The sequence below is a fragment of the Callospermophilus lateralis genome, chromosome 16, assembly GCF_048772815.1.
Source record: "Callospermophilus lateralis isolate mCalLat2 chromosome 16, mCalLat2.hap1, whole genome shotgun sequence".
Taxonomy (NCBI): domain Eukaryota; kingdom Metazoa; phylum Chordata; class Mammalia; order Rodentia; family Sciuridae; genus Callospermophilus; species Callospermophilus lateralis.
The window spans coordinates 11,211,406-11,237,008 of NC_135320.1; the positions used below are offsets into that span (position 1 = coordinate 11,211,406).

At 34.6% G+C, this 25,603-nt stretch overlaps 1 pseudogene; it reads right to left on the bottom strand.

Moving 5' to 3' along the window:
- Positions 1–3,320: 3,320 nt before the first annotated feature.
- LOC143382355 (uncharacterized) lies at positions 3,321–19,946 on the bottom strand (annotated as a pseudogene).
- Positions 19,947–25,603: the final 5,657 nt, after the last annotated feature.

Here is a 25,603-nt window from a genome sequence, read left to right on the forward strand (position 1 = left end):
GTTTTTCTTTATAATAAATAGCTGCCATTCTGACTGGAGTGAGATGATATCTTAGCATTGTTTTGATTTGTGTTTCTCTGATTGCTAGAGATGATGAACATTTTTTCATTTATTTGTTGATTGATTGCATATCCTCTTAGAAGTATCTGTTCAGGTCCTTGGTTCATTATTGATTGGATTATTTGGTTTTTCATCTACCAGGGTCTTTTAAGTCCTCTGTCCTGGACCACAGCTACTTCATTTGCTTCCTCACATGGTGAAGCTTCCAGCTTCTTGGACTTAGCTGTTACCAGTTTTCCAGTGTTGCCATCCTGCAGGCAAAAATTTGGTGCCTATTCCTCACAAGACTATGTAAGTAAAAATAATAAGCTCGCTTCTGTATACACATGTACATTTTTTATGTGTTTTATTCTTTTTCTGAATAATTCTGAAAATTCAACAAAATGTCTGCATTGTATTGCATCTCTAGTTTTCATTTGTTGAAAAACCCCCTTATAGATTTTAAAAATGTTTGTTCAAATTTATATTCCTAGCAAGGATGTCCAAGTGTTTCCTTTTCTGCGTGTCTTCTGCAGTATGTGCTACCTACCAACATTTTGAGAATAGTACACAAGCGTGCAATTATACCTCATTGTGATGTAAGCTGAAATCATAAAAAATTCCAGAAGAAAATGGGAAAAATTTATTTGCTATTGGTATTGGCTTTGGTTTTAGATAGAACATGCTGAATGTGGGAGGAAAAACAGAGATAAGTGAGACTTTATACTTATTAGTTAGCCTCATAAGTGATCTTGAATAATATGTTTAATGGTGAAAACTGAAGTGTTTCACAACTTAGTTTTAGAAAAATGAAAAAATGTATTTTCTGACTTCTACTAAATATTGTTTGAGATTATTTAATGGGATTTTATACATCAAAAATCAAATAGCTTATGCATATGATACTATTACCCAGCTGACTCTAAATATCATAAAAAATGAAAAAGAAATTAACTCAATATTGAAGTAAAAAATTGTGATTTTTCTTAAAAGTGTGCATTGCAAGCAAAATACACTGTCTGGGATATTAAATTTGGGTAAATATTTCTTAAATTGCTGATGAGCAGTATTCCCCATGCATGAAGTGAGGGTCTGTGCTAACCTAGAAAGAATTAGGCTGGGATTGGATTTGTCATCACAGCTACTACCTGCTGAGCTTGAGGGAATTTCTATTGCTTTCATGATAACTTTCTTCTGCCGCCCAGATTTCCTGTACCTTTCCTACCATGGATGTAATGTCTCTTGTATTTCATCCAAGTATATCCCAGTAGGTATCATTATTGAATTTTCATATATTCCTGCTCTTCCTGCAGCTGAGCAAAAGAACAAAACTGCAATTCAATGTCTTGGTGAGTGGTTGAAAGGATTTGTCCTTGATCCTCACGCAGGCTGAAGTGTATTTTATTTTATTATTTTTTATTATTGTTCAAAACATTACAATGCTCTTGACATATCATATTTCATCTATTTGATTGAAGTGGGTTATGAACTCCTATTTTTACCACGTGTACAGATTGTAGAATCACATGGGTTACACATCTACGTTTATACATACTGCCATACTAGGTCTGTTGTATTTTGCTGCCTTTCCTATCCCTTTCTATCCACCCTCCCCTTCCCTCCCCTCCACTCCCCTCCCTTCTTCTCTCTCTACCCCATCTACTGTAATTCATCTCTCTTGTCTTTTTTCCCCCTTTCCCATCACCTCCTCTTATATGTAATTTTGTATACCAATGCAGGTCTCCTTCCATTTCCATGCAATTCCCCTTCTCTCTCCCTTTTCCCCCCATCTCTCATCCCTGTTTAATAGTAATCTTTTTCTCATGCTCTTCCTCCCTGATCTGTTTTGAGTTGCCTTCCTTATATCAAAGAAGACATTCGGCATTAGTTTTTAAGGGATAGGCTAGCTTCACTTAGCATAATCTGCTCTAATGCCATCCATTTCCATGCAAATGCCATGATTTTGTTATTTTTTAGTGCTGAGTAATATTCCATTGTGTATAAATGCCACATTTTTTATCCATTCATCCATTGAAGGGCATCTAGGTTGGCTGAGGAATCTGCAGTCATACCAACAGGAGTGTGCAGGTGTCGTGAATTTGCAGTAATAGTCAAGAACTCATGAATTGTTGTTCATTGCCTTGAAACTGTTGGAAAATTGTTTTCTGATAGTAAATTTCTATATCAGTATTAGGAAAAATTTAGACACTTTCCTGATAGTGTGATTCAAAAAAAGGGACACAATTTCATACAATCCTAAGGAAAACTAACTTCATACATGTAGTGCCAAGAGAAACCATAGTCTGGTCATTCTGTTATCTTGAATTTTAAACCACAATCATATATACTTGATGTGCATCATTTAGTGATATGATTAAAACTGTGTACATATATCATGGTAGTGTTGTAAAGAAATATCTATAGTAATGTCAATGCTAAGGTGCCATTGTTGTTAAGAAGCATCCTGGGAACGATTCATAGAGATGACTGAAATCCTGAGCTATGTACCTTCCCAGCTGTGCACATTATGCCTGGCACAACATAGTCCAGGAGATCATGAGACAAGCTCTCTAACATCAGGGAGATAATCTGAGAAACAGACAGCCCTCAAACAAGGGTCTACGGAGTGATGCTTCCAGCTTGGTCCCGTTCCCTATTGTACTAGGCACGAATGTCCTTTATGCACTGGAGAAATCAAGCTGCCCCCCCAGAGTGGGCATTCTGTGTGGAAGGATGTGTAAATAACAGGTTATCTAACAGATTTCTGAAATAGGTTCCATTTGAACAATTCACATATGGTAAATGGAAGGAAATGCCAAGGGAGGAGATGAGAAAAACAGATCACACATGAAAAAGAAATTTTCAAAAAAAAAACTTTTTTTTGTTAGAGCTGATAGTAAAGACTGGGGGATACTCATGGTTAAGAGTCCCATTAATATCTGGAGCCAGGAAGAAGTCATGTTAGATATGGTGCCATCCTGCTGTCACTATAGTCAGGGGGGTGGCTGTATGATATATGCACTATCATCTGAATTCCAACAATCTAGTGAGGACTGCTCAGGCAGTGGACACGAGCTGGTGGTCAGGACAGAAGTAGAGAGAATTACAGGAGGACGACACCTCACTGCAAGTTTGGGTTCTTTGGACCTTCTGGGTGGGCACATTCCAGGGTGAAAGTTAGGGGAAGAAACACCTCTTCTCCCATATGCAGTGTGAGCATCATCCTGCTCATAGGGGTGACAGATTCTATTTCCTCACCCCTTAGCAACTCATGTGTAGACTTACAGATTGCAATTGTCCTCATCACACAGTTCAGCTTCACCACTACTGCCAACCCTCCCCATGTCCCCTTGCAATTCACTAACGTAAAAACAGACAAAAGGGAGATGGAGAATTGAGACTGGTCTTGCTTCAAGCAAGTGGGCTTGGGACTGATGTCCGCCTCAGCAGAAACCTCTAACTTGTGACTCTTTGTGTGTTGGGAATCTATGAAGAGCACTAGGAATAAATGACTGAGACCTCAGAGAGGGTGACACCATCACCCAGCACCTCTGCTGCAAAACACACACTCCAGTAACATGATGAGCAAACCCTGGGCAACATTTGAATGAATGGCAGTTCTTTGTGAGAAGTAGAGGTGAGAATTATGGTTGTTTTTTTTTTTTTTTTCTTTAATTGTCAGGGTTTTAAAATACAGCTCAGGATTCACACTTATATCTATGATGTTTTTTAGAGAGAGAGAGAGAGAGAGAGAAGAGAGAGAGAATTTTTAATATTTATTTTTCCATTTTCGGTGGACACAACATCTTTATTTTTATGTGGTGCTGAGGATCAAACCCAGCACCCCGCACATGCCAAGCGAGGACATTACTTCTTGAGCCACATCCCCAGCCCCAATATCTATGATACTTATATTGCCATTATTTTAAATTTCTCCTGAGAAAAACCACTAGAAGAAAATTTTTGTTCTTTAAAGTCAAGAAAGAAGAAGCCCCAGAGGCGCTTCTCTATGGGGACAAGCGCATGGAGTACTGCATACAGGGCATACGATAAGGGTGTCTGAATGGCAAACTGCTTACCCATCAGCACAGCTCTGGGAATGAGGCCACGTATTGCAGTCCCACTCCTTGATTGTTCACTGCAAGGACAGTTAACAGTCATTGCATTGGTGGCTGTCTATATTTTCCTTAGGTACTGCCTGAGTACATATACATGGTACCTGCACAATAAAATCAGATCTGCATCCTGCTTGGCCTCTGGAGGTCTGATTAGAGACTTCACAGCCACACTCTCCTCTACCCTGTTCTCTGGACCTCCTCGTGGGACGAGAGAGCCTGTGCACTTCTCTGCAGACCCCAAGCTCTCATTACTGGGAAACCCACAAGGTCCTGCAGGAGTGTCTGATTCCCTGACTGACGTTGTGATGGAAGAGTCAAGTCCTGCTTTATCTTGGTCTATGTGTCTTGGGGTCACATTTATCTGTGCATGCTAATGACACGAAAAATGGAATTTTGGAAAAAAAATCTGAAAGTGACCAGGGCAGGATGGGTTTCAACTGTCCTGAATGTTCCTCTAAGCAAAATTGAGTTTACACACTTCCATTGTTAGATATTGCAAAAGGGTTTTTTTGTGATTAAAACAGAACGCACTAATACATAAAAATATTCTTCCAAATTCTTGTGAATTATGTTCACAAGCCTATAATTTGGAACCATGAATTGGAAATTACCAGCACATTAATTTGATTTTTAAAAATATTTAATGTACTTCCTTTTGATCATGGTCCCTTATTTGACATTTACCAACTTAAAGAAAGTTCTTACTCATGTGTGATTCCATTCTATAAAATGAGGTTTTGAACATAGAATCTCATTTCCTTTGAAGATTTCAAAATGTACAATTACTCAAACAATAATTGTTCTATGAGTTATGAAGATGACAAAAGCAAGATTGTCAATATTAAAACTTATTAATTCCCTGGTAATAAGTATACAAATTAATAGTGTTTAAAATCTCTACATGACATACCATATGTAAGTTGTGTCCCATGAAGTTATTAAATATAAAAAAGGAAAAAGTAAAACTGACATTCCCTAAAAAATAATTGACTCATTTCAGTAGGATCTCAAAGAAGCAAACATTTTTAGAAGACAATATCCTCATTTCACCTTACATAACATGGTCCTCTGGGCTCTTTAGGACTGTTGGAGTGAATGCCTCCTCTGAATCTACTGGGAAACCTCACTAGTAGACCAAATCTTCTCCTCCCATGTCCTTGATGCACACTAACTCTGCATCTGAGGACACAGAGGTACTTAGTCATCTGAATAAGCTGAGCAGAGCACAAAAACTCCTAGGTTTTATGGAAAGGATGTGTTTAAATCCTGTCTCTGCAGATTTGTAATTTTAGTGTCTATAGAAAGGCAAGAAGGTCCCACTGGATAGCACAGAACTGTAGCTTCCCCAGTGGGCCATATCATCTGTCTCTCAATTTTACTGTCTTTTCTGATGGATAACAGGAATCCGAGAGAGCTGGGCTCCAAACTCTAAAAGTTTCCTGGACACATCTGGAAAATGATCTGGATTGAGGTCATTTTCTCATCATGTTGATGAGGAAACTTAAATTTCTTCAATTCTGATTCTAAAATCAAATTAGTCCAAACCTGTCCCACAATTCATAATGCCTCTACTTTGGTATGATGTACTCCTGGCACCCCCATAGTTGCCCTGAGAGTTCTGACTATAGTGTGTGATGGGCCCCTCTTCCCTAGTTTGCACATGGAGCACCCCTTTTCAGAGGTAGTGATGGTTCAGTATCTCATCCTTTCCAAAGTGACAGTTCTGTGGCTCAAGCTCTGAGTGAAATATTAAAATTAATCTAATATAAAATGGAAAATAGAAAAGTAGTGGAAGAGCTGTAGTCACATGTTGTAGAAATCACAGGCAGATAGATTCTAGTCAGAGCCAAAGCAGCGTCTAAACTGGAGTCCACTCTAAGGAACCTACATAATCAACTCCACCTTCTCTGAGAGAAACAATGCAAAAGTAGGCTCAGTCTCCTGGGTACTGTATATGAATATATATAAAAGCACTAAAGCCCTATATGAAGATGTAGCCCTGTTATCTGGAGTCAAAAGAAAGGACAGTCATTTCAAGCAAACTCACTTATGTTCCAGTTGTAGAAATCAGAAGATAGTTCTTGATCACTGCCATTATCAACATGTGAAGGATTAATACAGGCATGATAATGAAACACTTGTTTTCTAGAGGTAATTGGCAACTTGGACCAAATGGAAATACTTAAAATAAAAACTAATATCCACAGACAGAAATTCCACATGGATGGGCTGAGGGAGGTTGGAAAACTGAAGAAGAAAGTCACAATAATTGCCAACGAAGGAGACCTCCAAAGCCACATGAGAGGAAAACTTAAAATAGAAAAAGAGTGAAAGTCATTGAACAAGTATTTCAGCATACACAAAGTTAGGCAAGACACATCAAGGACAGAGGAAAAGTATCCCCATATTCAGCCCCCATCCTGGACTAGTCACATGAAAGTTTTGTGCCTTTGGAGACTTGGGCTCTGCCTTACTCCCTGGCATGGCATGGTGCATTGATTACCAAGGTGCCACCTGGAATACTGTCCCTCATATGCACTCACCTCCTGGGAGGCTTCGGGAATGAGCCATGGCAGAGGGTTGGCCAGTACTGCCAACTTTGTGGAGCCAAGAAGAGCTCTTTGGAGAGGTGGAGAATTGCAGACACACACCTTTATTGTAATGTGGACTTGCTGTGTAACTAGGTGCTGTTGAATCCAATCTCTTTGTCTAAATTGCCCTGATTTTTAATAAAGAGAAAAACAATTTTATCTCTAGTTGTGAGGATTAGGCCACAATACACTGAACAATTGGGTTCCAACCAGTTACAGAAGGTTCTCTGTTGAGGTGAGCATGGTGGTACCTGCCTGTAATCTCAGCAGCTTGGAAGACTGAGGAAGGAGGATCATGAGTTCAGAGCCAGCCTCAGTGAAAAAGATTTACTAAGCAGCTCAGTGAGATCCTTTCGCTACATAAATTAGGGCTAGGGATGTGGCTCAGTGGTTGAGTGTCCCTGAGTTCAATCTTCTTCATCGTCCCCCCCACCCCTGCAAGAAAAAAGAAGAATGTCTAGGGAGTGAATCTCAGGATTTGGATTTATAAAAGCTTTCATGAAGGTTCTAAAGTGTAGAACTAGTACAGAATAAGTGTTATGGGCCAAGCTCTGGAGTGGATGTGCATGCATTTGAATCCAGGCTTTTATATATATTTATATATATTATAGATTTGATGTTGATCTATTGATGTAATATTCCTGACACAAGGCATGTATGTGCTTTAGTTAAAGTCTGAAATAGTAGATATATATTTTAAATAATCTGCAGAAACATATCGAAAAATAACTGTCATAAGAAAATCATGCATGTGAAGCTAGATCATTTCATGACTCTTTAGAACATGTAGATCTATAAGGCGAGATAGTAAGAGAAACAATGAAAGTGAAACATTCATGAACTTGGGATGCCATTAAAAATCTGAGGCGAATGTTGGTCTTGAATCTGACTTCCATAACAAGACTCCTACATCACAAGAATTAAAAATGAAGAATCAATAAGTGTTGGGCTTGGGATGTGGCTCAAGCGGTAGGGCGCTCACCTGGCGTGCATGCGGCCCGGGTTGGATCCTCAGCACCACATACAAAGATTTTGTGTCCGCCAAAAACTAAAAAATAAATATTAAAAAATTCTCTCTCTCTTCTCTCTCTCCCACTCTCTCTTTAAAAAAAAAAGAATCAATAAGTGGGATTGATTCAACCTAAAAAGCTGCTTCTCAGCAAAAGAAACAATAATGTGAAGAGAGAACCTACAGATTTTATACAAATCTTTACCACACATACCTCAGATAAAGCATTAATCTCTAGGGTATATAAAGAACTCAAAACTTAACGCAACAACAACAACAAAAACCCAATTAACAATTGGGCTAAGTAACTGAGCAGACACTTCACAGAAGAAATATAATTCATTAACAAATATATGAAAAAACATTCCATCCATCTAGCAATTAGGAAAATGTAAACCAAAATTACTTTAAGATTTTATCTCACTTCAGGCAGAATGGCAATCATCAATAATACAGGCAACAATAAATGTTGGTGAGGATGTGGGGGAAAAAAACACTCACACATTGCTCATGAGACTGACTGCAAATTTGTATAACCACCATGGAAAGCAGTATTGAGACTCCTTGCAAAACCAGAATGGAACCACCATTTGACCCAGCTATCCCTCTCTTCGGACTATACCCAAAGAACTTAAAAACAGAATACTACAGAGACACAGCCACACCAAGGTTTACAGCAGCACAATTCACAACAGCTAAACCATAGAACCAATCTAGGTGTCCTTCAACAGATGAATGGATAAATAAAATGTAATTGTATATATATCCCCCCACCAATCGAATATTACTTAAATTTAAAGATGAATGAAACTATGGCATTTGGAGGTAAATGGATGAAGTTGTAGAATATCATGCTAAGTAAAATAAGCCAACACACACACACACACACACACACTCACTCACTCACACACACTCACTCACTCACAAAGGCCAAATGTTTTCTCTGATAAAGTGGATGATAATTCACAATAGGGGGTGGGGAAGAATAGTTACTTTAGACTAAATAGAGAGGAGTGCAGGGAAGGGAAGGGATAGGGGATAGGAAGGATAGTAGAATGAAACAGACATTACATATAATATATAATATATATGGATGCTAAACCACTCAACAAGGGAGCGGGAGAGAATAGAAATTCAGTGGATTAGACAAAGTTGGAATGACGTGAAGAAAAGGGAAATAGGAATAGAAATGACATTAGAATGAATCAGACACAACTTTTCTGTATTTATGTATAAATACACCACCATTCTTGTGCACCTCAAGAACGGAATGCTAACTAAAATAAGTTTTACTCCGTGAATAATATGTCAAAATTTGCTCTACTGTCATGTATACCTAAAAAGAGTAAGAAATTTTAAAAATGATAAGGGAAAATTTGTATACAGAGAAAGATTGTGAGTTAAAAACTCTTCAATAAATGCTAATGTCATTAAGGTTAAATAAAAGTATAAAAGAGTACCTTGAGCCCATACAAAATAACAAACATTGGTAAATAGAGTTGCCCAAGTCAGCCTGTGCAACTATCTATTATCAAAAAAATTTTGGTTTGCAACTCTTTTCTATTTGTTTTACAAAGCAGCACAAGAGAAATACTAACAAGTTGAGCAGAGATGAAATATTACATAGCAGTGTTATGAATACTATTAATAGTGCCGTGTGCACTCAAAGAAAGCATTCTCAATTTCCTCCCCCATGCAACAAAAAATCATGCAGTTGAAAGATACTATAGTTACCGATTAGATAACACATACATGTGATTGTTACATTAAGTATGTGGGCAGCTGCTCAGCTTGGTAGGTCAGATCCAATAGATAAGAAAGACAATCTCTTCACACAAGACAGTGTTTCTTTGAGTAATATTATGAAAGCAAGAGAGAAAGCAAAAGTAACAGACAGAGGCAACTGTATTGCCAGACTGGGACTCCCAAGTACATAGGTTCAGTGTTCCAGTTTTCCTAAACAGGTTTTCAAGTCAGAATGAAGCTTTCTTTGTTCTAACAGCTTGCATGACCTAGTGATCCCATGAAAAACACTACATCCTTCCAAGAACAGGTGAGATCCCAGAAGGAGGGACTGATAGCCTTGAGATGACTAAGTAAATTGGGGTTCCAATGAGTGAGCCACCAAGCCAGATGCAATGAGAAATCAGCATTCATTAGCTGTTTCATCAAGGATATGCAGACATCATGCAGGCACATGGAAAGGGAAGATCGTCAGTATTTTCCTTAGACCTCTAGAACTGAATCTTCCCTCCGGGCCTTATAGTTAAAACTCTCATATGTAAACTGAAGCCAGTTTTCTGTGTAAAACAACACAGAGTAAAAGAACCATGAAACCTATAGATTTACCCTTTGGAATAAAAAATATTGTGAATATTATTCTCCTAGAATTTATCATTATATTTTAATATTTATTTTCCCTAATAATGTTAAATGAAATGTTTGTGGGTGGTGTTTTGTTGACCCTAAGGGCTCACATATGAAGAGAATATTGTGTTTTTACTTTTTGAACAGGAATTGTAGATTAGGGTCTAGAGGTTTATTTCAATCAAAATTGTGTTTCTCTCTCTGTGGTGTCATGGGCTCTTGGAGCTTTAAGATCTGAGGAGGGACAGGGTTAGTTTCTAGTATCTTATAATTACTGGGTTGAAGAGGGGTCTGAGAGACCAGGATACATACTATCTATCATATAATCCAATAAGTATAGCAAATATTATATTGTAAGTTATTAAATAGAATGAAAAAGTTCTAGAAAATCAAAATATATAATGAAATAAAAAATGTGGGAGCATAAATGCTCCTATAGTGTGTCTTTTTCTTTTACAGTCATCATTTTACATGTATCTGGTTACACTTTTCTACTGGGTATCCAAGACTAGAGATGGTCCTATATTGGTAGGTTTTTCCTACAATTGAGGTCAGTCTGGTCTCCTCAGTGATGAACGTCATGGAATTCATGAGGAACTGCATGGTTTCTTCAGTCCAAGAGTCAGGATGGGCCTGTAGACCACGTGGTTTCCTCAGGAAACATTGAGAATATTTCCCCATTCAGCAACCCTCTTTTTACCTGAATATGCAAATTGGCTCCTAGTCTCTTGGGTCTTTCTCCTCTCCCTGACTGGGAGCTTGTGCAACTCTCCAGAGTTGTAGATCCCTTAGGGAGTACTGCAACTTTGTAAGGTGAAATGTTAAAGATGTAATTCAAACTAGGGATATCTGGGCATTATTTTAGTATCCCTAGGTCCTTCCTATAACTGTCGGAATTTTTCCATAATTTCAAAGGTAATTTACATAAATAATATTCCCCAAATAAAACTTGATTAAACATGAAATAATTGATGGAGATGTTATAGCATTATTTACCCAATAGAATATTTTACTATTGCATCACTCCATTAGCAAAGTGAATAGTGGGAAGTATGTAACCTAATAACATCATTAAATGCATGACATGGTTAACATTAAAAATTCACACTTTTTATTTAGTAACAAATTACATATGTAATGCAAATATAAGTAAAAATGCTCTGTACAACGGGCATGGTGGTCCATGCCTGTGACCCTTGAGAAGCTACAGAAGTAATTTTCAAGTTCAAAGCCAGGCTCCATAACTTACTGAGGCCAAAAACAACTTAGCAGACCATATCTCTAAATAAAAATGATGAAAAAAAATCTGGGGATGCAGTTTACTAATTAAGTGCCCCTAAGTTCAAAACTAAAAATTAAAAATTTAAAGCTTCATATAATCTTAAGACATTTCTGAAATAATCAACTATGAGAATTATGTTTTCTCCAATTGTGAGAAATGAGAATATTTAGTAATTGTTGATTTATAGTAAAATTGTATCCATTTAGGGATGCACTATTCTATATTTGTATTCCATTATTTCTACAATATCAGCTAAAGTTGTTAAGAAAATTTTCAGCAAATATCAAAAGCAATTACCCATTTTCTACATTTAAATGATTTTTTTCCTCCTAGGTCCCAAATACTTCAAAGGATGGGCTATACATAAGACACTTACAGTTGTTGTATTTGTCAAGGTGTTTTGTAAATATTTTGCTGTTATCTAAGGTACATACTTTGGACAAATGCTACTCCACGTTTGCTACAGGTATGGGATCAGAAATTGAAAAATATCTGAAATTTGAATACAGTTTTGGACACATTCTTTACGTTTCTATATGTTATAATTCCTCTAGTGTTTTAAAAATGTTTGATCAATGGCCAAAAGCTTTGCAAAAATTTTTCCACATGTCCTCTCACTCGTATGAATTCTGAGGTCCTGAGTAGGGTATGAATAACTGTTGGAGACTCTGACACCTATTTTACACTTGTATAAATTCTGGGCTATCATATCTCTGGTGTTAAATAGTGTTGAACTACTGTGAAATAAGGGTTGATTCATTCTTAAAGACACTGATTCAATGTTTTCACTTGTATAAGCTTTCTCCAGAATAAAATCTATAATGTGATCTTCAATTTTAAAAGCTTTGCCATTCTTCACATTTATAGGACTTCTCTCTAGTATGGGTTCTCTGGTGTTGAGTAAGTGTTGATTTTTTTATTAAAATCTTTGTCACATTCTCTACATTTGTAGGGCTTCTCTCCAGGGTGGATTCTCTGGTGCTGAGTAAGTGATGATTTGTGATGAAAACTCTTGCCGCATTCTTTACAGTTGTAGGGCTTCTCTCCAGTGTGGATCCTCTGGTGCTGAGTAAGTAATATTTTTTGATTAAAACTTTTGTCACATTCTTTATATTTGTAGGGCTTCTCTCCAGCGTGGACTCGCTGGTGCTGAGTAAGTGATGATTTTTGACTGAAAGTCTTGCCACACCGGTTACGTTTGTAGGGCTTCTCTCCAGTATGAATACTTTTGTGCCAATTACACTGTGAGATGCTATTAAAAGCTTTGCCACAGTCTTTACAGTTGTAGGGCTTCTCTCTAGTGTGGATTCGCTGGTGCTGAGTAAGTGATGATTTTTGATTAAAACTCTTGCCACACACTTTACATTTGTAGAGCTTCTCTCTAGGATGAATCCTTTTGTGATGATTAAGCTGGGAGTTGCTACTAAAAGCTATGCCACAACCTTTACATTTGTAGGGCTTCTCTCCAGTGTGGATTCACTGGTGCTGAGTAAGTGACAATTTGTGACTCAAACTCTTGCCACACACTTTACATTTGTAGGGCTTCTCTCCAGTATGAATCCTGTTGTGGCAATCAAGATGTGAATTTCTATTAAAACTTTTGCCACACACTTTACATTTGTAGGGCTTCTCTCCAGTATGAATTCGCTGGTGATTTTTAAGGCTTGGTTTTTGACTAAAAGCTTTGCAAAATTGTTTACATACGTGGGGAATGTCTGCAGGGTGTGTCCACTGGTGACAAATAAGATTGGAGCTTTTATTAGAAGTTTTGTCACATTCTTTGCATTTGCATGTTATATCTCTTGTATGAACACTGTGATGTTGAGTAAAGCTCTTGAGTGCATTGCATTCTTCACATTGGTAGGTCTTCTCTGCAGAATAAATTTTTGGTGTTGAGTAAGTGTTGAAAATTTTTTAAGGCTTTGCCACACTTTTTATATTTACAGGTCTTTTCTTCAGTATAAATTCTCTGATGCTTAACAAGTTGTAACCTTTCACTAAAAGTTTTTTCGCATTCTTTAAATTTATAGGTTTATCAGTGTCATAGAATCTACTGTGTTTAGAAGATACTGAGCAAGCCGGTGCTTTGATACATTCTTTAAATGTATAGGGCTCTCTTTCTCTATAAATTCTCTTGTATTGAGCAAGCTCTGCACTGTGATTAAGAGCCCTTTCACATACCTTACACTTGCAAGTTTTGTCTTGACTATGAATATTTGGATGAGTAATAGATTTTGAGCACTGAGGCAAACTTTCCCATATTTTTTATCTTGGTAAATTTCCTTTAGAAAATGACTAGGGGTTTCTCTATATGCATAAATTTTATCACCAATGTAAATATACTGGTAATTACTCAGGGTAGAGACATGGCTAATGGTGTTACTTATAGCATTATTTATATAGTGCACTTTCCAAAAATCTGTATCAGAATTATCATTGAGCAATAGTGGGGAATTAGAAAACTTTCTACAATTCCTAATATTGTCTATTTGGGCACAAGGAGAAATTACTCTTTTGTTGCATAAAAAAGGACATTTTGTAAAGAAACTCTCAAATTATCACTTTTAAAAATACCTTCTCTGTGCAAATGTTTGAATAGAAGTTTAACTCGGTGCTACATTTATAATTGGCCAAGTTAAAAACTGATGCATGAACCAGATTTCAAATTTTCCACATTTCTTTTCACTTCAAAAATGGCTGTGGATATATTCTTAGAAACACACAGCTCCTCAGAAGTAAGTGAAATAAATTGAATATTTTTCAGATATTAATTGTTTCTGGAGTCCTTTGACCATAAAATTTTTATTATAAATAGGGACTACTACTTGATTTTGACCATTATAATGCGATTTTTGAACTTTACTCTCACATATATTTTCCCATTGTTTTCTTAGTGGTAAATGGTCAAGGTCATACTTTCATATCTTCCCTCTCTCTCTTGTATTCCCTGCTCTGGTAAAATTTCTCCAGGGTGATAAGAAGTATGGCTGAAATAAAAATAATAATCATGTATACTTACTGTACTGGGCTGAGTATATTTTGCAAACATAAGAAATTACAGCAATAAAGGAACATTAGAAGGGGAGTAGGTTATTATATCTAAGCCCATTGTTAATGCAGAAACATATAAATCAAATAAAAATGTACACAGAAAATTACTTTGAGAACTTTCCAAATCATCTTAGTGTTCACAGTTTCCAAGATGAGTACATTACTATGGAGAGTAATATAGTAAAGGAAAATACATTGTTTACACAAAGCCTTTCCTCCTTCACAATATATTTTAAAAATCTACCAACTTTCTTTGGTTTCATTAAAAAAGAAAAATATGAAACAAGTGAATATTTGGGGACTGTTCAAAAAGGGGTTCCTGCTTACCAACAGAAAAAAAAAACATGGCTAAATCTACTGTAAGAAAAATAAGTTATGAATTACTCAAAGGGAATAGTAAATTAAAATTTAAAAGAAGTTCACTGAACTAAACCAACACACAAAAAATGGAATAAAATCTAGTCAAGAATTGTTAATAGTAATAAGCAGAAAATGTGTGTTTAAAGACTTTCTTTAAATAAAATAAATGTGGCATTTATACACAATGGAGTACTACGCAGCACTAAGAAATGACAAAATCATGGAATTTGCAGGGAAATGGATGGCACTAGAGCAGATTATGCTAAGTGAAGCTAGCCAATCCCTAAAAAACAAATGCCAAATGTCTTCTTTGATATAATGAGAGCAACCAAGAACAGAGCAGGGAGGAAGAGCAGGAGGAAAAGATAAACATTAAGCAGAGTCATGAAGTGGGAGGGAAAGGGAGAGAAAAGGGAAATTGCTTGGAAATGGAAGGAGACCCTCATTGTTATACAAAATTACATATAAGAGTTTGTGAGGGGAATGGGAAAAAAATAAGGAGAGAAATGAATTACAGTAGATGGGGTAGAGAGAGAAGATGGGAGGGGAGGGGAGGGGAGGGGGAATAGTAGAGGATAGGAAAGGTAGCAGAATACAACAGTTACTATTATGGTATTATGTAAAAATGTGGATGTGTAACCGATCTGATTCTGAAATCTTTGTAATGTTTTGAATAACCAATAAAAAAATAAAAAATAAAAAAAAAGAAAGACTTTCTTTAGAAAATGTCTGAAAGAGTCATGGGTGGTTGTACATAGTAACATAGGAGGTTGAGCCAGAAGGATCAAAATTTCAAGGCCAGCCAAAATAAACAATGCAAAGTGGTAGTTCTCTTTCCAGTACTAATAAATGCATCTCAGAAAATAGGAAAAATAAAATATTCAAAACAGCTCAAAGTTGTAAAGACTCAAAGCAGGTTTTAATCCAAGTTTTAAAACTTACAGAGAATATTCAGAGCATCCAAGAGAAAAAGATGGGTCACCTAGAAATGTGTAACTACATAATTGTAAAATCCTTAGTCAAAACTTCACAACACAGAAAGGAATTCAGGGCTATTTTCAAGGGATGGAAGAATAAAATTATCAACCAAGACATTATATTCAAAGCTACTATCTTTCAAAAGAGAAGGAAAATAAAGACTTTAAAGATATAAAAGGACACACTCTTCATCAACACTAGATCTGTTCTTCCAAAAGTACGAAAGGTAATCCTTCATACTGAAATGTAATTGTGCACAGCAACACAAGTCATGAAATTCTAAACATTTCTTGGCACAAACAATTTATTTTATTGTAATAATGGGACACAAAGCATGTAATTTTGCAATAGAATTTGAAAGACAAAAGCATAAAAGCAAAACTGTTAATAGACGTATATACCTGTAACAATAATATAGTTTTGAAAAGCCACAAATATATTGAATTTTAGTAAAGTGAAGTCAAGTTGATACTCATACAAAGTATGAGTAGGAGATTCTTCATTTTAGATATTTTTATTGGCAAATTCAGGATTACAAAATTCTGATCCAAACAAACTTTGGCTATCTGAATTAATCTAAAAATTACAACTGTAGTATACTCTAAATCTAAGGACACACACATACTGAAAGCAAAAGGATACAAGAATGACACATACAAAAGTGACCAAACAAAACCTGTGCTGTCTAAATTATAGTACACAAAACATAGTTTAAGACAGTTATAGGACATAGAAAATGTTTTAAATTTAAAAAAGTCTTTGAAAAGAGGCAAAATAGAGAAAAGGAACCTTTCCCTAGGTTCTCAATTAAGAGTAAATACATTAGTAATGTATATCGTACTTCCCAAACACACAAAGAAACCATTGAGAGAGTTGAATGAAAACAAAGAATCACTGTCATCCTAGGAGACATCAATCCCCACTTATTGGAAAGGGAAACACAGTGAGCAAAATGGTAAATGCAAAGTATAAGACTTTGAAAATATTTTGAAACTATTGTAGACTTATAGAATCCCTATTCTTAATCACAAGTGGGATATTATGCTGGATAGACCAATTTTATGTATTAAAACAAAGGTTAATAAATATTTAAGTGATAGTTATTTTGTAACAAACATGGAATAAAAATTTGAAGTCAAAAGTGATAGGAATGTTCAAAAATCCCTAAATATGTGTCAGTTGATTGAACACTCTTGGGCATGCTATTGTTCAAGAATTGAAAGATAAAATTAAAAGATGTTTATACTACTTAAAGTTAACTAGAGACTCCAGATAATATGCATCAGACTCCCATTGTTAAAAATACTTTTTTTGCAAAGAAATCTATCCTTTAAATTGTATGAATATCCCCCAAAATACAAATAAGACTATTTCCCTGCTTCAAAATATAGTAAAATTTACAACATTCAATTGTAAATGCAGACATGGAGTTAGATAGACGGACTTCTTAGTGAGTGTGGCAATAACCTTCACATCAATAGCAAATTAATAACATTGCACACCAGTTTTTTTACATTGTTATTCAACAGAGCCATCTTGGGGGATGCAAAACAAATATCCCTTGAGAAGAACAATGATCCAATGTGGAATATAGAAACTATAGAACATTGAAGTCAAAGAATTTATTCTAATTATATATTTTACAAAATGTATATACACTAGGTTAACTGAAATGTCACAGAAAGAATACTGCAGAATTCTACAAATATGACATCTCTAAACTAAAGAAGCAGCTTTCTGAACAAAAGAGAATGGTTTTGTGATGGGGAGAAAAAATGAGCCCTTGCTTCCTAGGCATAGTTTTTTTTTTTTTTTTTAGATCTAAACTTTTTAGAGATATATTGTATAACAATTTGAATTAATGTTACTGAACTGTATATTTAAATTTTTGGAGACAGTAAGTTTTATTATGTAGTTTTGATCATAATGAAAATTACAAACAATACATAAAAGAGATTTGCAACATTTCTCAAACCTTCATTTAAAATAATGTGGTCTTTATCCTCTAAATAAGAATAAACTCATCAATATACAAATGATTGGCATGCTTGTAATCTCAGCTACTAGGAAGTCTAAGGCAGGAGACATCCTCAATAACTTAGTGAGAACCTCTCTCAAACTATGAATGAAAAGGAGCTTGGGGTGTAGTTCAGCATTAGAGTATCACTGCCATCAATCCACATTACATTTACATATAGAAAATTTCAATTTCTACGTACATGGGCAGATTAAAAGCCAATCAAGATAAATTATAAAAGTCATAGACAAAAGAGGCTTAATATTTATACAAGCAAAAGCACATATAACATTACTGGCAATACAAACAAGAGTCATGCATATCTTAATTTGTGAAGCAATTAACTGATATGAGGAAACCCAGTCTGCAACATGGAATCTACTCTACACAATAAAAAAATAAGGAAAAAAATTAACCAACCAAATTGTAAATATCCACAGATGTATTATTTTACAAATCCTCTTATTCAACTACAACTTACACCATCTCTCAAAAGAGCAGTCTTTGTCCATCTTGACTTTCATTCCATGGCAGATAATTTCACAAAAACTCCATTACACATATCAGAAAGAACTCTGATAAGGAAATTTTAGTGAAAAAATGTACAAATAAGTTTAGGGTAACTGACTTGTGATATTAATGTATTACAGTGGGTTGACCAGAAATGTACAAAAAATTCCTGCAAATAATGGAAGAGGGGCTGGAGTTATAGACTAGTGGTAGAGGGCTTGCTTACCATTTATGAGGCCCTGGGTTCGATCCTCAGCAACACATATGAATAAACAGGAATTTCATTAACAACTAAAAAATATCTTTAAAAATTATGGAAGAGCTGTCAGATAATATCGACACTGATAATATCGACACTCACAAGGCAAGGGGAGTGTTTTGTTGTTAATTTGCATGTATGGAGACATTACTGGAGGAAAAGCAGGAGACTAGATTATTTTAAAGCACAAAACACAGGACAGATTCTTCTATGATCACAAGAGAAAGAAATTCAAGCTTCTCAAAAATCTTTTCTGCTGGATAACTTCTCAATCAATCTTTTTGAATTTAGGCTTCCTCCTCTACCTCAACTATGTCCTCTGTTATATGTGGGCCACAGTATTTGACATGACTGCGTTTCTCTAAGTCAACCATATGTCAAGTGAAGGATATATATCATGCCAACAAAGGAAAACATTAAGGATGAAAAGAAACTTAAAATTTTCTTGTCAGCACCAAGAACTACCCCATCTTTTTTATTGAAAACACGAATCTGAATCATCCCATTCTTATGGTGAAGTTCCCAAAAGATATACTTCAAGGGAAGAAATTTAAATAATGATAATTAGGAATTTTGAAGGAAAGTTATGCTCACCCACAAAGACCAGGTTGTTGTAGGTCTCCAGCATCACTTCTCTATATAAATTCTGCTGAGCATGATCCAGGCATTCCCATTCTTCCTCAGAGAAATCAATGGCCACATCCCTGAATATCAATGGCTCCTAAAATAAAAATTGGTAGATCATTAGCACACAGACAAAACCATTATTCAGTGTTTAGTTTGGATTAAGAGTTAGTAGAACTGACTGTCATGTAGGAGAGTTGCTTTAATTATGTAATAAGATATGAATTTTCCTCTGAATTAGATAATGGAAAGTAAGTCCTAAAACAGTATATATATAAATAAGAACTATTGTTTTTTTACTAAAAGCTTTGCCACATTGTTTATATTTGTAGGGCTTCTCTCCAGTATAAATTCTCTGGTGGCGAACAAGGCCTGATTTTTAATATGATTTCTGGTATTCACTCTCACTTGTAGTTTTCCACAATTTCTTTTGTTGTAAATAGTCAAATCACAACTTGTATATTTTCTACTTATTGCTTTATGAAATATATGTTTAATACCCTTTTTGGGTGAATATTCTTGGAGATCATGAGGAGTCATGGCTGAAATAAACAAAAATTTTTAAAAAAACAATACCTACTAGACTAGGATAAATATATTTTGCACATACATCATGAAATTAAGTTAAAATAAGTACATCAGGTGTGTAGCAGATTAGTAAGTCCAAAGTCATCATAAATCCAAAAATATATAAATTCAATAAAAACGTACAGACAAAATTACCTTGAGAATATTACCCATTTTTTTGTAGAGACCACAGTTTCCAAGAGGAGTACATGATTAAGAAGAGTAATATAATATAGGGAAGGAAAGTATGTTACTTTTATCATACACAGCCTTTTGTCCTCCATAAGATAAAAACGTGTATTTAGGAAACATATACAAACATTTGTGGCTTTTTCAAAGAGTGTCCAAAAACTGGTTTTTGTCTACTATGACATAGAGACATGAAAATAACTAGTAGATTTTGAGTGATAATACCACAAATGTTCAAAAAGGGTAAAGAGGCTATGGACTCTTAAAAATAAATATGAACAAAAAATTTACTAAGAAATGTACACATATACGTCTATAAAATTTTTCATAAAAACATGTTAAAAGACTATAAAAACCTTGAATTGCCTATGGCCATAATACATGGATGAAGTCAACACATGACAATCAAGTATAATAAATTTATTTTTATTTTTTTAAAATTCATGTGATATGATGATTTCTTTTATTGACAAATACAATTTTGTTTCTTTACTAAATATATCATGGTATTTTATATTATGTATACAAGGTAAAATGACTAAATAGAATGAATTAACATAATCATTATTTCATATAGTTATCAGTTTTGTTCTTACAAGGTATTGTATTCCTTCTACTAGTATTTATGAAGAATATAATATACTCACCATGTGGTAAAACAAAACTCTTGACCCTCTTATGCTCAATAAAAAAATATGGAGACTTTGACTATAATATCAACCATACACAAAACATAGTACCTGGTGAGCAAAATTTTACCCACTAAATTTCTGACTTCCACATGTGAATCAAATGCTCCTGCAATTTAATCTCTGCCTGCCACATTTCACTTAATGCAAAGTCCTGCATATATTTCTTATAACACTTTATGAGACAAAATATTTTCATAACTAAATAATAATAGTATATAAGTACAATATTTTTACTCATTTGATCATTGATGGGCACATACATTGAATCCCTAGCTTTAATACTGAGAACAATGTTTGCAATAAACACAAAAGCAGAGGTATCTCTTCAATTTTCTGATTTAATTGTTCATAGATACATATTTAGTACTGGCATTTCTGAATCTTTAGGTCATCCAACTTTTAATTTTTCATGTGTGGTGCTTGAGATTAACCCCAAAAATTCTATATCACTGAACTACAACACAAGTCTTTTTAAAATTGCTTGAGTCATGCTCTTTGTAAATTTCTGTGACTTCCCTCAAACATGAAGTACTTTTGCATGGCCTTCCAATTAGCTAATATCACAAGGATGCAGCACTGTTCTTGCCTATTTTTATTTATTTAAAAGTTTTTATACTTTTTTTCCCAAAATGGACTATATAATCTATTGTTGGCTCCTTTAATGAACAAATAAAAAATAGTACAGCAAATATAAACAAAGAGAATCATGGCTTGATCCAAGTGACAAAAAAAGAAAAAAAATAAGAATTGAACATTAGGCTACTGACAGTTATGAATTACTCAAAGAACACTAAATAACTAAAAAAAATTTAGAGAATGAAATTGAAACAAAAAATATTAACAAAAATAAGCACAAATTGTGTATGTGAATAATTCTTTAAGAAAAAATGAGGGGCTGGGGATATGGTTCAAGTAGTAGCGCGCTTGCCTGGCATGTGTGAGGCACTGGGTTCGATCCCCAGCACCACATAAAAATAAAATAAAGATATTGTGTTCACCTAAAGCTAAAAATAAATATTAAAAAAATAAAGAAAATGTTTTTAAAAAGAAAAAATGAGAGGGGCATTCCTAGTGTGTAAAGCTGAAATTCTACCAATATAGGAGAGGCTTATCAAGCAGGACCAAGTTTAAGACAAGTCTAAGCAACTTGTGAAATACTGTAAAAATTAAAAACCTATAGGATATATAAAGGGAAGTGGGATATATATATATATGTGTGTGTGTGTGTGTGTGTGTGTGTGTGTGTGTGAAGGGACGTGTGAATAGAATCCAAGCATGCCACAATAAAAAACAATGATTCAGAAATTCGATCATTAATCAAAATAAAAAAAATAAGAAATATAGAAAACAACTTATAAAGAAGAAGTATAATGAGTTATTCACTTCAAAATATTTATGATTACTAATGCATTATTGCAAAACACAAAACAAAAGAAAAAATTATTAACAGAATTGAATCTAAAAAAAGAAAATGCCAAGTCAGTTCCAGCAGAGAGCATGGAAAGAAACCAAGCATGATCTGCTCCTAGAGGCCCTATTTGTTTAAAGATGGATAATTCCCCTGCCTTGACATCTCATCCTTTTGCACAATTTTTAATCAATGAGATATAGTTTTAAGTCATGATCCTTTTGGACAAGCTTTTGTTGAGTGAGCAAATTGTATCCTAGTACTTACCTTTTAAAACAGAAAAAAAAAAACAAAGATCTAGCCTCTTTCATATTAATATGCATTAAATATTGTTTTACTTACAGTTAATGTGCTCAATGTGCATTGTATAGACATTTTATTCTCAAACAGCCATTACCAAAAAAAAAAAAAGTGTAATATATAAGATTCCACCTGACCAGCATGACAAGATCCTATGCCTTCGATCACGTAGGGAAAAGCATAGACTGGTACACTTATGCCAACATGTCCTTTTGGACTCTAGATTGATGCATGAAATATAGGAATTACAAATGTACATCAGGGACTTCACAAGCTGATTCCTAAGTTTCATTTAACCCTGAAAGAGAAGAGTCCCTCCAAACAAGAGAATAATCATTCTCCTCAAAAAAAAAGGAGAAACATTAAGAGAGGAACCCAAGATACTACAATTCCAGTTACTTTGGGGATATAAAACCATTAACAGCCTCAGCTCAACAGATGTTGGCTCTAATGGGGTTAGAATGTACTCTGGATAACCTGGTTACTGCTTTGATTGCTAAACTCACACAAAACTCTGTAAATAACAATGTTGCTCTGTTTTTGTACACCAGCTGTGGAAAATTCAGGACTGTCAGATCCTGGATTTCTACAACCCATTACAATATCTTGACTCACTTGGATGAAATTGTGATATACCTGCAAAAATGTCTCATCGTATTCATTGTTGTCTTAGCAGAATAACTATGTCCTTACCATCCACATAGTATTTAATAGGTCACAATCCAGGACAATTTATTCATAAAAGGTCTATTTCTCTTGATAAGAATTGTGATGATTCAGGTGAACCTTCTCTCTAAGGCAGAATTTGATGCTTTGACATTCTCCTTAGTGGGTTTCCCTGGACTAGCTCTAGAGGCTTACAAAACTACTATGAAACTGGCCTATGCTATTATAAAAAGTATTAGTCATGCCTCCATGGCCATTAATATGCTTAATGAAGAACAAAAACAACATTGTCAAGCCATACTTGACATTCATGCTGCAATTGATTTTCTGGTATTGTTACATCATAAAGGATATCAGAAGTTTAATAACATGTGTTCCTTCAATTTAAGTGATAATAGTAATTTTATTTTAAAAGAGTTAGATTACCTTAAAGATATCATTAATAAGGTCCAACAAGATAATGGACGTTTAGACTTGTTGCATTGGCTAACTTCATGTTTACTCTATTTCATCTGGGTCAAAAATTATTCATAGATGGATGTTTACTGATGTTGGCACTTACTGTTGTCTGTGCCTCCCCTATTTTTTGCCCCAACCAGCATGAAGGAGACAAGTAATATTATTTATTCAAAAGACCTTTAAAAAGGAGGGATGGCTGTAGGTATTCTGACCTTATAAATAGACAGGAAAGTGTGGGAGTGATGGTAAATGGCACTATGAGTCCCACAATTGTAATGCCCAGCAGTTTCTCTGTGAAGCTATTAAGACAACTATACAGGTGCACTATCTAGTTTCTGTGGTAATGTTCTTAGGGAGAAGGGGCTCTATGTTTGTATTAACTGTACCTTATCTTGCTTAGCTAGCACTTGGGTTAAAATAATACTGGGTTAGAATATAGTCATGGTAACAGAAGCTATGTAATTTGGGGGTATACTATGTGCAGCCCTGAAGAGGAGTGGCCAGTTTTTTCTTTTTTCCTTTACACTGTGTGTGTGTGTCTCTCTCTTCTGTTTGCTTCTTTACAGGTTTCCTCACAAGAAGAATTGTAACAGATCATATTGGCCCTCAAAACAAAAAGTAAGTTTTGGTTGTTAATCTGAATAAACTGGGACATCACTAAAGAAGAAAACAGAGAACTAAAAAGAATTTGAAAATGTGATAAATGTAGGGCAGTATGTGTTCAATGATTACAATAAAAAAATAAATAAACCTAAGCTTCTGAAAATTTTTTCTGCTGAGCAACTACTCTGAAAACAATTTTTAGTTTGGTCTTCTCCTTGACATTTGAACATCTCAACTGTGTCCCCTGCTTTGTGAAGGCTACAATAGTTTATATCACTAAATTATGCTAGGTACTTACTTATGTAAAGTGAAGGATGTATAACACACCAAGAAAGAGAGAGATTAAAGAGTAGGATAATACATATTAAAGAGTAAAATATCTGTACTAAAAATGCCCTGTTTTTTGAAACACAAATCTGAAACTCATTCTTATAGAGAAGTTCCCAAAAGATACTCTGCAACAGAAGTAAATTAAATAAAAATTATTAATTAAAAATTTTAAAGGGAAATTAAACTTACCCAGGAAGGCCAAGTTTCTATAGTTCTCTAACATCACATCTCTATATAAGTTTTTCTGAGCAGGCTGAAGTCATTCCCACTCCTCTTCAGTAAAATCAATGGCTACATCCCTAAATGTTAACAGTTCCTAAAATAAGAATAAGTAAATCAATAACACATTGAACACATGAAAATTAGCACAGTCTGTAATGTAATTGAAGTTGAAAGGAGAGTTAGTAGATTATCATGTAAGTGGTGTTTTTGAACACGATGATACTATTATCTACTTCTGCAGAAAAAGTGATTTAAGTTCAAAAAAGTATATATACTCCACATTTATGAAACACCATATAAAATGCAGAAAATATATATTTTGTAACTTTTTATATCATGATCTAAATTATATATTGTTCAGATGAGAAAATTATGGTAATTAAGAAAGGCAATCCTCAAATTTTAATTATACAACCACTAATCAGAGATTTACTAAAGTGTAGAATCTTATTTGTTATTTTTCTGATGTAGCTGGATGTTCTGAATATGTAGTGAGATTGCTAGTAATTCCAATACCAATGGTATAAGAGGAATTTTAAAATGTAACAAGGTAGACAGAAGACCTAATAGAAATATTTAATAGTGAATTTAAGTTCAAACATTTTATGGTATTTATGTATGTTATTAATATAAAAAATAAAAACAACAATCATATTTGGATTTTTCTGGAAAGATAATTATTTTTTTTAGAATTCATATTAAAATAGTAAAAATTGAATTTTATAGCATAACCCAAAATATTTACTATGTGAAAAATTACCATTATGTGACTAAAATATTACTAGTGAAGTATATGTATTTTTGTAACAACATCCTCAAAACTATGTCAAGACTCCAGAAAATCTCAGTTCACCGAACCATATTTGAGAGAGTTATGCTAGTCCTGAGTTCAGGAAGGTGAAGAACATGACCACTTCTTATTATGCTACAAGTGAAAGATACATTTTTTAAACCAATATTTC